This window comes from Stenella coeruleoalba, assembly GCF_951394435.1.
Source record: "Stenella coeruleoalba genome assembly, chromosome: 4".
Lineage (NCBI taxonomy): Eukaryota > Metazoa > Chordata > Mammalia > Artiodactyla > Delphinidae > Stenella > Stenella coeruleoalba.
The window spans coordinates 126947635-126963502 of NC_137149.1; the positions used below are offsets into that span (position 1 = coordinate 126947635).

Below are 15868 nucleotides of genomic sequence, written 5' to 3' on the forward strand. Positions count from 1 at the left end.
AGCACTATTTCTAGGTGTGCTTCAAGCATCAGCTCTTGAACTCCCAGGTGGAGCTGTACCATTTTGTCTAGGTAGTATCGTTCCTTCCGACCCTTTCAGAAAGTCTGAATACACATTTAAAATTCATGCTTATCCATCTGCTTCCTGCCATCATTGCCAACTTCACTAAGTTTTTGTTTTTCTAATTAAATTTATTTATTTATTTATGGTTGCACTGGGTCTTCGTTGCTGTGCGTGGGCTTTCTCTAGTTGCGGTGAGCGGGGGCTACCCTTCATCACGGTGCACAGGGGCTTCTCATTGCGGTGGCTTCTCTTGTTGTGCAGCACGGGCTCTAGGCGCGCGGGCTTCAGCTGTTGCAGCACGTGGGCTCAGTAGTTGCGGCGCATGGGCTTAGTTGCCCCATGGCATGTGGGATCTTCCTGGGCCAGGGATAGAACCCATATCCCCTGCATTGGCAGGCGGATTTTTAACCACTGAGCCACCAGGGAAGTCCCGTCACTCGGTTTTAATTAACAGGAGATGGATAAGTGGACAGCATGAATTCTTTCCCAGCGTAAGCAAGTATCTCATGATTTAGATGGGTCCCCTCGTTCTAGGCTTGGTTAAAAAGACAGAGGGAGCAAAAGCAGTTGGCACTCCATAGGGTACATCATTTCTATAAACATAAAAGTTCCTCTGACATTTGATGAGCGACTGTGGAAAGATGAAGCTGTGAAAATGCTACCTTCTGTGATGATGATGGGAGTGATTTTAGATGGTTCGTCTACATGATAAGGTATGTCTCTGGCAGCACTGGTTAGAAAGGGCTCCAATCCCACCCTGGGAGTGGATTAAGAGGCTTTTCTGCAGGTGGCCCATCTCCTGTACTCGGGGTCTGTGTCCACATGTTCCCCCTTAGGCCTCACACAAGGGCTGTCTGGTTTCTGGCTCAGCCTTGGCTTCCAAGGAACTGCTTGAAACTTCCAAATGCATTATATATATATATATATATAAATGTATATGTATATATATACACACACACACACATACATATGGAATTCCCTGGCAGTCCAGTGGTTAGGACTCCGTGCTTTCACTGCCGAGGGCCCAGGTTTGATCCCTGGTAAAGCAACTAAGATCCTGCAAGCCTCTTGGCGCGGCCAAAAAAAAAAAAAAAGAATGCATTCAATACTGCTTCCAGTCTGAAGAAAACACTTTTACAACATAGTGTTCATCTTCTAAAAACTCGCTAAAATACTGCACTGAGTTTTGAAGATCTTAAGCGGCACTCATTTTCCACATAATTAATCAGAGTCCTATTTTCATTTGCACCTAAATTCCTCCAGGTAAGTCAGTTTCATTTTCCGTTTGTTACAGGCATTCATTTGTAGACAGCATCACTCTACCACTGACCAGCACCTACTAGGTAAAAGTGAAGAGGGCAGGGCTCAGGTGGACCTGGACTCAGCCTCAGAGGCCTTACAGCCCCTGAGAGACTAGAAACAGACACAGGATGACTAACCAACACCCCCCCCCGCCCCCCCGCCCCGCACAGAAAGTAGCGAGTGCCGTAAGATGCCAACAAAGCACTAGAAGCGTTTGAGGAGGGAGCGCTTACCCTTAGGTTGGGAGACAGGGCCCAGCTGGAAAGGGAAATCCAAATGTGGGAGGCACCAAAAGGAAGTCAGCACCCGCATCTGCCCGGCTATGAATGTGCCTACCCTGCACCCACCGTGGCCTAGGTCCCCAAAGCCTTTCGATAGAGCGAGGCTAAGGTGGTGATAGGAGCAGATCCGTGGAGACAGCCAAGTGCAGAGTGGGCAAGAGGTGTTTCTGTGAGGAAACTGGAGTATGTTTACACACACTCCAGTCCCCAGTTTCCTGGGGACTGGAGTGTGTGTAAGGCTATAAGGAAAACAGGATAGGAAATCAAAGGGTGGAAAGATCTGGAGTGACCAGCCAAGGAGCTGGGCCTGTATTGAGTAGATAACGGGACCCACTGGAAGTCCTTCAAAGGGGAGTAACCGAAGAGACACACTGACAGAATTCCCTGGTGGTCCAGTGGATGAGACGTGGCCTTCCAATGTAGGGGATGCGGGTTCGATCCCTGGTCGGGGAGCTGGGAATCCCACATGCCTTGCAGCCCAAAAGCCAAACATAAAAAACAGAAGCCATGTTGTAACAAATTCAATGAAGACTTTAAAAATGGTCCACATCAAAAAAAAAAAAAAAAAAAAAAAAAGCCACACTGAAAGGAGGTTACCTTGGGTGGTTTGGAGGCTGAGGTTCTATGCAGGGAGACCAGTGAGGACGCAACGGGAAAAGAAGATCTGACCCACGGTAGCGGCAGTGGGAACGCAGCAAGCATCCAGTGCAAGACAGAGGAGAGGGCTGCAGGGCATGGGGTGGCGGGGAGCGGTACTTGAGTCATGAGGCTCCACTTTAAAGATGGAAGCTCACTTCAGGAAGCAGCCTTCTGTAGCTGCCCCCTTCACCTCCACCAGGCTCCTTCAGGCCTGGCTCCTTACATCTTTCCCAGTGCTTTCCCAATGCTTCTTCAATGACCACCCACACACAAACTCACTCTCCCGGGCTCATTAGTCTTCATAAGACCCAACTCCTAACTCTGAATTTCCAAGGCAGTGACTCACCTGCTTACCAGAGACTATCAACTGCTCCCTTAATAGTCATTTCCCCCTTTTCTATAGTAGAGGTCAGCAAACCTCTGTAAAGCGCCAGGTAGTCAATACTTTAGGCTTTGCAGGCAGGAAGGTCGTCACAACCCCTCACCTCTTCCATGGTAATGGGATAGCTGCTGTGGACAATTCATAAACGAATGGGTCTGGCTGTGTTCCTATATAATTTGTTTCTAAAATTTTGTGTCTTTTTACCGAGCTATAGTTAATTTACAATGTCGTGTTAGTTTCAGGTGTACAGCAAAGTGATTCAGATATACATATACACATATATATGTGTGTGTGTATCTATATATTCTTTTTCAGATTCTTTTCCATTCAATAAGATATTGAATATTGTTCCCTGTACTATACAGTAGGACCTTGTTGTTTACCTATTGCGTATATAGTACTGTGAATATGTTAATCCCAAACTCCTAATTTTCCTCCCCACCCCCTACTATCCCCTTTGGTAACCATAAGCCTATCCAATTTTATTTACAATGACAGGTAGCTGGCTCATTAGATGCTCAGACCACTGTTTGCCAGCTCCCGTTCTACAGTACCAGAAGCCTTCGCAGGGTGTCTGGCTTGCTAAAGATGACATTTTCCAGCCTCCCTTACAGCTAGTTGTGGTCGTGTGACTCTGAGTGAAAATGATCTGTACAACATCTAGATCATGTCCCTTCTCTTGGCTGAAAAGAGGTCATGGTGAGTCACCTTGACTGTGAAGATGGGGGCAGCACTCACGGGATAGCAGAGAAACAAGATGGAAGGAATTTGAGGCTTCCTACTTCTCCCGGAGTACGGACCATCTGGACTGTTCTAAGAAAAAGGAAAAAGCCCCCCCAAACCTTTTAACTTAAGTCAGTGTACTTTGGGGCATCTCTTTATAAAGCTTTGCGTTTTCGAGTTTAGCTCAGTGCACGAGGAGGCTGTATTCAGAAGGGGAAACGACTTTGTTGCAGAGCTACCGCATAATCAATGATCAATCAAGCACCCAGAGGGTGGTCGGACGACTCGGCACACATCTATCATCAACACAGCATGAATCTATCATCATCATGGGAACTAATATTGAGCAAAAGCTTACTCTGTGCCATGCACTTATAAAATACAAGCTCTCGCTTATCTTGAAAGCAATTCTTATTCCCATCATTTTTTACAGATGACGTTCAGAAAGATTAAGAAATATGCCCAAAGTCATACTACTCCAAAGTAGCTGCACAGATATATAAACTCGGGGACACATGATTCTCCAGCACGTTCTTCTGCCCACATCAGCTCCCTTGTGTCGAGGACAAGCCACAGTAGTCAATTCTAGGGTGATTTTCAGAGAAGGTTCTGTGACTGCAGGCTTAGTTTTCAAACTGAAAAGCGTCACTAAGATTCACTGACTGACGGCTCCATTTGGTTTCATCACTACTCCCCGTGAGGCGCCAGAATGACACAAGGTTAAATGACTGATTCCTTTGAAAGACTCTGAGAACGCCAGAATGTGGATTGCATGAGACAGCCACAGGGGCTGCCAACTCGGCCCCAGCTTTGCCACTACCTCCTATTTCGCTGCCCATTAGAAGTTAACTGCCCTGACACCTGCTACCCCAGGCTGAACAGAGGCTGCAAAGCAGTTTCAAAATATGCCAGCAGAGGAGGAGAGCTTCTTTTCTCTCTAGGAAAGGGTGAGCAAGGCCACCGACATTTACTGTTGACCCTAGGCTGTGAGGTGTAGCAGCCGTCTCTGCTGGGGTCTTGGCACCCATCATGGGGACCATCTGCCTCTGTTTCCCTGACGGCACGGCCTGTCCTGTCCTGTACAGCCTGGAGGCCCAAGGAAAGTCAAGTTCACCTCCAAATTACAGCCTAGCTGATGGTACCAACTGACTGCGGTAGGTGAACCCAAAATTCAGGTGCAAAAGATTTTCATCTTATTTCAGGTTTAAAAGAAAGAACTATTTCAGGGGCTTCCCTGGTGGTGCAGTGGTTAGGAATCCGCCTGCTAATACAGGGGACACGGGTTCGAGCCCTGGTCCGGGAAGGTCCCACATGCCGCAGAGCAACTAAGCCCATGCGCCACTGCTACTGAGCCTGCGCTCTAGAGCCCGTGAGCCACAACTACTGAAGCCCGCGCACCTAGAGCCCGTGCTCTGCAACAAGAGAAGCCACTTCAATGAGAAGCCTGCGCACCACAACGAAGAGTAGCCCCCGCTCACCTCAACTAGAGAAAACCCGCGTGCAGCAACAAGACCTGATGCAGCCAAAAAAAGAAAAAAAAAAGAAAGCTATTTTAAAATTAGTTTGATTTTTTTTTAAGTCTTTTTTTTTTTTTTGGCTGTATCATGAGGCATGTGGCTCTTTAGTTTCCCGACCAGGGATTGAACCCGCGGCCCTTGCCGTGGAAGTGCAGAGTCTCAAGCACTGGACCGCCAGGGAAGTCCCTAGTTTGATTTTTTTAATAGGATAAGTTCATTTTTGAAAACATCACTTGTTTAATCAGCTGTGAATGGCTAATTAAACATTAATTACTTATAATTAGTTGTTGCTATACCAAGAATTATATAAAGTACATGTTTTATTATAGAAATGTAGTAAACATTAAATAAATTTATCTTGAGTAAAGCACAAAATTAACACGTTCTTAATTACTTTTTTAACCCAATTATTTTTAAAATTAGGAAGAAAGACCTCACCCCCAAAGTGCACGTTTTTCTTTGGCACGTCTTTAATAAGTATTTCCAGAGCCATATTACAATGGATGCCAAACTGCAGCTACTTAAAATCATATTTTCAAAGAATAGTTTTGGGGACTTCCCTGGTGGCGCAGTGGTTGAGAGTCCGCCTGCCGATGCAGGGGACACGGGTTCGTGCCCCGGTCCCGGAAGATCCCACATGCCGCGGAGCGGCTGGGCCCCGTGAGCCACGACCGCTGAGCCTGAGTGTCTGGAGCCTGTGCTCCGCGACGGGAGAGGCCACAACAGTGAGAGGCTGAGTACCGCAAAAAAAAAAAAAAAAAAAAAAAAAAAGAATAGTTTTGGGATGTGAGAAAGGTTCTCATATCTATTATTATGCTTTTTAAAAGGCACGTTTCAAAAAGGTTTACAGACATTCTTGTAAAAGAATAACTACATATCCATATAAATAAGCATGGAAAATTAGTCAGTTTTTCTCTGAGTGGTAGTTACAAGTAATTTTTATTGTCTTCTCGGCATTTTCAAAATTTTCTAACATAGCCAAAAAACGTATATTTTTAAAAGAGCTAGACTATATAAAGAGTATGATAACACTAAAAGCTTTCTCCTTTCACTGCATTCTGTAAATGGATGCAGAATGTGGTTTGTGCAAGCTATTTTATATCCAAACCATAGAGAAAAATCTCAGAAATGCCTATATTAAACACCAAGTCTCCGTGCTCTGACACTGCACATTTCAGAAAGATCAGAGGGGCACCATAACATATGGAGATACGCAGCCACTGGGGAGAGGGTCCAGATTCATTACACCCACAGCTATTATCCATGTTTTATCTCCACTAAATTGACATTAAAAATGGAGTAGGGAGTACGTGTAGCACTCAAACACCTGTGACACACCATAATGGAAGAAAAATATTTCCCGTTATTTGAATTCCCAAGTACTGCTTACAGATTCAGAAAACAGCAGAAAACAACTGTGAAACTGAAAAGAAACACATGCACGTCACAATTGAGCAGTTGGTAAGATTAACTAGAAATCAGTTTCTATTTCACAATGGGAGTTACTAAAACCACAGAAAGCCCCACAATTAGGCAACAGGAGTTAGAATCAAGTCTAAAACTGGAGAATGTATCTCTCACCCCCAGTCACAATGCCCAACAGGGTCCGGGGACACACATTTGTTTGCAGATATGAAAAGAAAAAAAAATTTGTAATGGCTCAAGCTAACAGATCGCTGCCCCAGGTTTCACACTAATGGTCATATGATCTCCCAAGTGCTGTTTCTCAGACAAACGTCTCTTTTTTATATAAAGCCAAAGGATCACCAAAAAGGCCTAAGTCAAGCAAGCTCCTATATTTTTAAAATGATGGATCAATCCTCTAACAGAGGAAAACAGGACTTTGAAAGAAATATTTCAGGAAAAGGTGAAGGTAGGGAGGTTCAGGAAAATGTCTGATAAAATTCCATGGCTTTTCCAAAACAACAAAAACATAGTTTCCCAAGCCCCCAATACAAAAGCAGAGCAGAAAATAAAAGTGGGTTCTCAAGCGACACAGTTCCTGAGGGAAACACACTTTCACTTGCTATTTCGACAAATATTTTCCCCACAGGGTTATTTTACTTACAGAGAAAGAAAAAAAAACAATATAGATTGAATAGTCCCCAAATGTCACATCTCTTTATATAGACACACACAGTACAGAAATATACAGCTTTATGGAGAAATTTCACCTGCCTTCAATAAATATTTAGTTAACTGAAGATTTTCAACAATAAAACAACAATGGAGAAAGACAAATAATAAATCAGCGTCAGTCTGTCTAACCCGAGAACAAGCAAAACGACAGCTAAAGGAAGAGATAAAGGTTGTAGGGTAAGAGAAAAAAAAAATTACTAGGATATTAAGTAAGATTCTGATCCATCAGCACCAATACGAAGAAGACGGCAAACACACCTTATGTGCAGGCTGCCTAGAAGGACAGCTTCCCCGTACCTCTGATTTCCATCATCCTGTTCAGGACCAGCCTAGGAAAGTAATATGCACCCGCAGAAACACTGGCCTGGCCGGCACCCAAGTCAGTGACTTCAACTGCTCCACATTAATAACAAAAGCTGTACAGAGTGGACAGGCAGGGAGCAAGATGAAAGACCGGAGCAGACTTCTAAGAGCAAATCTATCTCCTGTTAAAAGATGCTGGCCAAGCCCTGTTCCTCCTTGATGGAAAAGATCTGTTCTCTTTGTAAAGACTACAGTTATTTCATGTAATGGGTTTAATGTTTGCATGACACTAACAACAAAAAACGATTTTCATGGTAACAGACTGCAGTAAACACAGACTTGTTAGGTGCCAGGGACCATTCTGCGCGCTGCACGCAAATTAACACGTGGGATCTCCAACAACCTGATGACGTAAGTGCTACTAGCCTTGGTTTACAGATCGGGAAACTGAGGCACTCAACTGATCAGTGACTTTACCAAAATCACAGAGCTAGGACAGTTGAACCCAGGCTCTCAGGCTCTGGTGGCCAATGGCTTAACCACGACACCAGGCTACCCTGTGCTGAATCCTGCTCATGCCTCCTGCCCTCCATATGCCTTAACCCCACGGAGGTCTCAGACCCTGCTATTCCACAGACTGCAGTTTTGTTGCTGCTTTCTGGCTGCTCCACGGGTTGGAGGGGAAAGGCAGAGAGCTACCTTTCATGGAAGGCCTATTTTATGTCAGCCCCTTCAGAAAAGAGAAATGCTCTCTTCTATCCTGCGATCTCAGCATTATTATTGTAATTTCCGTTTTCTAGATGAAAAACAGGTTCTGAGGTTAAGTGTCAATACCTTGCATAAGGCTAGTGAGAGGCAGTGTTGGCATCAGGACCTAAATCTGTCTGTACTTGGTCTGTGTTCTGGCCACTACAGAAGGCATCTCCCACCTCAGTCACAAATTCATCCCCTAACTGGGGGACACATCTAACAGCCACAGATGAACTCCCATATTTTAACTAATTGTTTCACAAAGGAATGCCGCCTGGACGATTGGGAGGAACAGAGAGGGAAGAAAGGTCAGGAAAATTCCAACACAACAGCCAAAAAACCCTCTTACACCATAGAAAATTCCAGTTAGGTAACAGAAAGCATATTTTGTGCGTACATGCTCAGCACTGCTGCAGAACTATGAATTGTAAATATACAGAACTGGATATTTCTGGTGCACATAAGCTCTGCAAATCATATTACATTTCTTTTTTTTTTTTTGAAGTTGTCTCAGTAGATCAGGTTCTTTATTTGAAAGGAAAATTTAGGCATGGGCAGTTGACTGCCTTGATAATGCAAATTATTTTGAAGTGGCAAAATAATTTGGTTTCAAAATTTATAGTGGGAAACTCCTGCTAAAACCTTCTGAGCCCTCATCTACTTTGAGAATTAGAACTGTCTCCATAATAATGAAAGACTCCTTGACCAGCTATAGTTTAATTTAAAAAAAGAAAAAGAAAATAACATATTACATTTTAAATGCACTGGAGGAACTAACTCACTATGGAAAAGAATTCTGTGGTCAAATCCATTTGTAAAGTCAAAAGCCCTTTCACATCCTCTAAGTCTTTGAATATTCAAAAGCAGGCATATTCTATTTTCCTAATGAGCTGTATAAAAATCCAAATTATTTTACACAGGTTTGGGATCTATTCTGCCTTAAAATTGAAGAAATGGACCATTATACTATTCCCTACTTTCTCCAGCCTGAGGTTCTATAAAGGGCTAAGTTGCCTATCACACATCAGCATGTAAATTAATTAGCATCTACATCTTAGCTAAGAATTCCTTGAAATAAAAAGAATAAATGGAATCAAAAGATTGATGATTAAAATGAAAAAGTATCAGGAGACTGTGACTCACAAAACATACAGATATGAAGGCTTCAGACTTCAATCTCCTCCCGTTATGGTTAAGAAAACTAAGGCCCAAGAAGTAAATTGATCTTTTCTAAATCTTAAGAGTCAGTAGGAGAAACACTAATATCCAATTCAGTACGTGCTGTGTGGTCCAGAATTGGTTCCCTCTAATTATGAGATAATACAGCACTGTAAGCTCTAAAAGAGCAGAAACTGTCGTATGTCTTGTTTCTGTAGCTCCTACAAATTGCCTTGCTTAATGAATAATACTAATTCTCTCTATGGTGGGAGACAGGAATCAGAGGTAGTATAGTAGGCTACCCCCTACTTCACGTCTGGTCTTTGTAGACTGTTAGGCAGATCCTAGGATCTCAGCGAACGGCTGTGCCAATCAGTGCCAACCTTACCCAGAGAACAGAGTGGGTAGCGAGCAGATGTAGCACCTTAAGGACATCCTATGAAAGAGCTCAAGATTTGAAGGCACGAGACACTTGCAAATGAGTTGACTTGTCCAGCTCAGTATTTCTCCCCTCCAGGGAATTCTCTGGCAGTCCACTGGTTAGGACTCTGTTCTTTCACTGCAGAGGGCTCGGGTTCAATCCGTGGTTGGGGAACTAAGATCCCGCAAGCCGAGGTGCAGCCAAAAATTTTTTTAATTTTTTATTTTATTTTTTTTTTTTGGCGGTACGCGGGCCTCTCACTGCTGTGGCCTCTCCCACTGCAGAGCACAGCCTCCAGACGCGCAGGCTCAGCGGCCATGGCTCACGGGCCTAGTCGCTCCGCGACATGTGGGATCTTCCCGGACTGGGGCACGAACCCGTGCCCCCTGCATCGGCAGGCGGACTCTCAACCACTGCGCCACCAGGGAAGCCCTTAATTAATTTTTAAAAAGTTAATTAAAAAAAAAAGATTTCTCCGTTCCAAAAGGAATAAGCTATACTTCCTGACCTCTAATGGCTGCTTCCAATATTAAATGTTATTATTCTGTTTAGACCCGAAATTTGTAACTTTGACACAAAAAGCAATACTTTAATAAGTCCCTTTCAATGCACCTCTTTGGTGGGTTACCATGAATCTTACATGTATACAAGTAGTCTCACCCCAACCTGCCCCAGTGAATAGGGCGGGGAATGGGAACACTTTGCTCTGCAATGGCCACTGAGCCCCCATTTTCTTTCCTAACACCACTTGCACCAGAAAAGCTCCTGGGTTGGGCGATGAGGCCCATAGCACTTCAAGTGTTACACTTAGCATCAGGGTCTAGGGCCAGGCTTGTCCCATCAAAAATACTGTTCCAAGGCTGTGGTCTCTCCAGACAGGCTGCCTCTGCTTGGTGTCCAGCGAGGCTTTGAGAACAAGGGGCCCCTCGTCAGAGCTGGTCAACTGCAGGAGGTGCCGACAGTGCAGAGCTGGTCTGAGGCCAGAGGCATGGGTCACAGAGAGGCCAGGGCCGCTGGGAGGCCAGGCTGGAGGGGGAGCCCTGCTGTGTAACCTGAAACTTGAGAAGGTGATTAAGAAAGAGATACTCACACAAAGGAAAGAACAGGAGAGGTTTGAAGACTAGAAACATGAGAGCGAGATTGCTTTGGAAATTCCAACCAACCTTCTCAAAAAAGCAAATGTGGGGCTTCCCTGGTGGCGCAGTGGTTGGGAGTCCGCCTGCCGATGCAGGGGACGCGGGTTCGTGCCCCAGTCCGGGAGGATCCCACATGCCGCGGAGCGGCTGGGCCCGTGAGCCATGGCCGCTGAGCCTGCACATCCGGAGCCTATGCTCCGCAACGGGAGAGGCCACAACAGTGAGAGGCCTGCGTATCGCAAAAAAATAAATAAATAAAAATAAAGCAAATGTTACTGTCTCGCAAATGAGTCAGAATAACATGCATTTGTTGTGTCTGTGAGCGAAATGGGATCAATCTTAATTGTTAAGCAGTGCTGCTACTAGTACACATGTGTCAGGAAAAAGAAACGCCCAGTCACAGGACTTTCATAATTAAGGAAAGAATCAGAACTTACCCTGGACCTCTGTATAGAACTTCACAGTTTACAAATCAGCTTCCCGTGCACTTTCTGCTCTGACCCTCACCATCACTTCATGACACTGAACAAACTGAGGATCAAGAGGTTGATTTACTGGCCTCAGATGCACAAATTGCTACGTAGCAGGTCTTCAGGTCCACCTGGGGCTCTTCCACTACGCCAAGTCTCCTTAGAACTACTTTTCCTCAAAACCCACCTTTTAAGAGAAATTAAATGTACCCCTAGGCAATACATTTTTTTTCAATTTTAAGGTCTAGCACTGAAACAAGCTGCAGGTTGAATATCATTAAACAGTGTTTGTTTTTTATTTTTATTGAAGTATAGCTGATTTACAATGTGTTAATTTCTGCTGTACAGTAAAGTGATTCAGTTATACACCCACGTATATATTCTTTTCATATTCCTTTCCATTATGGTTTATCACAGGATACTGAATATAGTTCCCTGTGCTACACAGTAGTACCTTCTTTTTTATCCATTCTATGTATAATATTGCATCTGCTAATCCCAAACTCCCAATCCATCCCTTCCCCACCTCCCCTCCCCCTCAGCAACCACAAGTCTGTTCTCTATATCCGAACAGTGTTTTGATATGCTACACAGCACTGTCCCTTTGCTGCAAAGCATGTTAGCCTATGATGGGTTAACTAAGCTTTGAGGGCTAGTCTGGAAACTTTAGCACCACACATACTATACTATTGTTTCTATGGGAAGCTCTGTTCCAAGTTCCAGTCAGCTGACTTAAAAGAGAGCTTTTGGTGCATATGAACACGGCCTAAAAATAATCACCACTGCAAACTGAAGGCATTTCTTGGATTTTGCTTTTCTTTTTCATTTCATTTAAATATATACAGACATACCCAGAGCCTGTTTTCACGGAGCAGCATGTCCGGTATGAAAAGCTAAGCATTTCAATATAACAGAAGAAACTGCATCAAATTCCCACATGTGATGAGTGTGGACTACATAAACAAGTGGGAAAGTCCCCTTCCACCCCAAAACTGTGCCAAGACATCTGACATGCCTATGTCTGCCAGAAGTCTACAGCTATTCAAGTCAGAATCCATGTTTTTGATAAATCAGCGTAATACTGTAATGATCTAAAAAGCTTAAAAAGGACTTCTTGCCAGGAGAATTGTTTTATGGCCCTTCAAAAGATTTGTTCCGAGAAAAATGTCTCCCTGCCAAGGGATTTCAAATGCTAAAAGCAGAAGGGCAGCTTTTCAGTGATGAATTTTCAACAAATTACTCAGCATACATGGTTGAAAGCTCTCTCATCAAGAATTGAGGTGTTAGGGCTTCCCTGGTGGTGCAGTGGTTGAGAGTCCACCTGCCGATGCAGGGGACACGGGTTCGTGCCCCGGTCCGGGAGGATCCCACATGCCGCGGAGCGGCTGGGCCCGTGAGCCATGGCCGCTGAGCCTGCGCGTCCGGAGCCTGTGCTCCGCAACAGGAGAGGCCACGACAGTGAGAGGCCCGCATATTGCAAAAAAAAAAAAAAAAAAAAAAAAAAAGAATAGAGGTGCCAGGTTTACGATTAAAATAAAAAATACAGCGTATATTAAAAGATAAATCAGAGTAGGGTTGGGACCACTGTGTCTACTCAAGGAAACAGGTGACCAGAACGTTGGGATAAATTCCATTAACAAGTTCTCCTGATGCTTTTTGATTCGTTAATAATGGATTTATACACCATTTTCCAGAAATCTTCCTGTTGTGTGAGTTCAGACGTGACTGGCTTATGCTAAACCAAACCTAACTGACACCACAAGAAAGAACAGTCAGATGGAATCTAAATATAATACTCTCAACCGAAAGTTCAGACAGAAATCTGTCCGTCGCCTGTTACCCTACCTCAGATAGGAAGGATTGTGTGGACCGGTGGCTCAGGATCCTGCCATTTTTCTCTTCTGTCCTCACTCAGGACAGTCTTTCCCGAAGAATCTTGAAAAAGACCGACTAAGAATGACAGGGATCAAAACAAAAGGCAGCTAACACGCATGAGAAACTCTGAATTGCCTAATGTCAGTCCCCCAGCGTCTCAGCCGGCCGATCCTCTCTAATTTTTGATGAAGTACAACATAAACCTCTTTAGAGCTGTTTGTAATCAAAAGGTACAAAGTGTGAGACCCAAATTCTCTTGGTTATCGAGATGAGTCTTAAAATAACCACAAGCGGCTAATATTTAATTTGCTGTTCTTGCCTTTCTGTGAGAATTCTTAGTAAGATACAAAATGCCCTTAATAAAACATAACTTAACCGACAGTGGAAATATCTCATGGGGGGGGGCCACTGTCTAGATTATCTAGATCTAAAAAGCAAATCATTGTTTGAAAAAGCCCAATTATTGTTACCTTAAATCCTCTTCTCTGTTTCTCTCTCTCTCTCTCTCTCTCTCTTTCTCTCTCTCTCTCTCTATACACTTAAAATAGTCTAATATGAAGCCCATACAGGCTCCACGGGGCTGTGCCAGAAAGCCAGTCATATTCTAGTGAGTTTGCTCTGTTCTTTTTTTAATCTAAAAAATATTCAATAAATATCTTAAATTCTTTTTTTAGTGGTGCTAGCCTTTGATTTTCCTGTGATGTGAATCCTTGTTCATCTTTCTTATCTATTTCCATAAGCTTATGTTTTCTTATTGAGTTGCCTCAAAGTAGATACACTTTCATGACCTGTAAATCATCTTAAATAAGCCTACGGTCCAAAATCAGTATTACCTCCAACACTTGCATTTTTTTCTTTTTTCTCGTCATTAATTGCCCTGGGCCACAGTTTCTTCAGGTATAAAATGGTGGTGTGTGTTGGAGAGGGGGTGGGTAGTACCAGGGGAAAAAAACGTGCTTGATGATTTCTAAGTTCGCTTCCAACTCCAGAGTTCTATTATTTGCTGGTTTCTCTGGTCTGCATTTATCCCAGACATGAGCTCCCATAGAGCAGTGGTTCTTGGGGGGGCAGAGGGGGTACTATTTTGCCCCCCCCCAGACATTCGGCAATGTCTGCAGACATTTCTGGTTGTCACAGCTGAGGGAGGGGTGTGCTACTGGTATCGAGTGGGTAGAGACCAAGGATGCTGCTAACTAAACATCCTACCACTGGCAGGTAGCCCTAAAACCAAGAATCATCCAGGCCCGCACTGTCAATAGTGCTGGAAGTTGTAGGGTAACAAACCTGAGAAATTAAATGACTTGTCAGATTCAGAGAGTTGTGGAAGCCACTTCCTAAAATATTTACTACCTTTCATATTCCTAGACAGGCAGCTCGGGTGCTTCAACTCCTAAAAGGGAAGCAGAAAGCAACAGAGCTTATTCACAGCTCCTGTTCTTCCTCTACTTCCCTCTTTCTCTCATTCAAACCCACAGAATGATCAATGATGGAGGCAGGATGGATAAGCCACGGTCCCTGCCTTCCCAGTGCTACCATCTAGTGAAAGAGATAGAAAATCAACAGTGGTCAGTGCTTTGGATGTAGCAAGATGTGATGTGGCTTGCAAAAGCCCACAGGTTCTTTCAAGACCCATTAGGTATCAAATCTTCATTTAATGAGCAGATATTACTAAAGAACCTTCATTGACAAATTTTTAAATAGATCAGTGCAGCTAGAAAAGTAGACGATGTGTTTTCATTAAGAAGATGTTTTTTCAATCTACCAAAATGATGAAAGTTCTTCCTCAGCCATGAATAGCATCTTTATCCTTCTAAAGCAGTATACGATCACGTGCGTCCAGGAAAACTAACAGTACTCCAAGGATTGTTAGGTGTTCAGGTCCTGCAAGTCATTCTGGAGTCTTTTTGTAGGACAAGGTGAGTAAGGAAGGCCCAGAGGTCAGAGCAGTGACTGCACCATGGGAACCACTGCTTTCTAGGATACTCTGGGATGTACCCAAGGGAACCATACAATTTTTCTTCCAAACCAAGAAACTTCTGAGAGTGAGTTATGCCAGGACAACAGGATAAACCAGGACCAATGTTCACCACAGCTATGACTGCTATGCTGTGGCAGCCCCTCTGAATGCCTGGTGGAAGACGATGCCCACAGGAACCTCGGAATAGCCGTGGGCACTAAACAAAAGTATGACTTCCACTTTCTTAGTCAACTAAAAATCAGTGATAGTCAAACGGAAAGAAAAGTGATACTCAGGAATAGTCAACACAGGCAAATCTGGAAAACCCAAACATACTCTGTTTATGAATCTAAAGTACAAGATTCTCACAACAGTGCGCTCCAGATGGGACGTAGTCTTTTCTCTGTAGCATGTGAAAAGCAAGAAAAACTGTGAAACAGCTTCCGGTCTATCCACTTAGCTAATACACTGATCCCCCTAATACACTGACCCTTCAGTCAGCCCAAGCGAACTTCTGGTACTTGCAGTCAAGGCAAGCCCTCTGCTAAACGCCATGTCTTGGCAGGTACGGTGTGTTTAATCACATTCTGGTCCCAGTGGAAACTTCTGTACTAGGCAACGGACAGCCTCAGGAACACTCCCCTAAAGCCCCATGACCAGCAAGGTGGATGGGTTCCTGGGCATTTGAGTGGAACAGAAAACAGGATACCCACTGCTTTGGAAAACAAAAATATTCCCAGGATCAGTAAGGT

At 44.0% G+C, this 15868-nt stretch overlaps 1 protein-coding gene across 5 annotated transcripts in view; it reads right to left on the reverse strand.

Annotated features, from left to right (window-relative positions):
- Positions 1 to 15868, reverse strand: part of GAB1 (GRB2 associated binding protein 1) — a 128572-nt gene that overhangs the window by 70998 nt on the left and 41706 nt on the right. Inside the window, exon 1 of one of the 5 annotated variants that reach the window (XM_079920752.1) lies at positions 7305 to 7723. The exons of the other annotated variants lie outside the window; for them this stretch is intronic. The gene's annotated coding sequence lies outside the window, so the exon portion shown is untranslated. Of the gene's footprint in view, positions 1 to 7304; positions 7724 to 15868 lie in introns of those variants that run through there. 5 annotated transcript variants of the gene reach the window in all.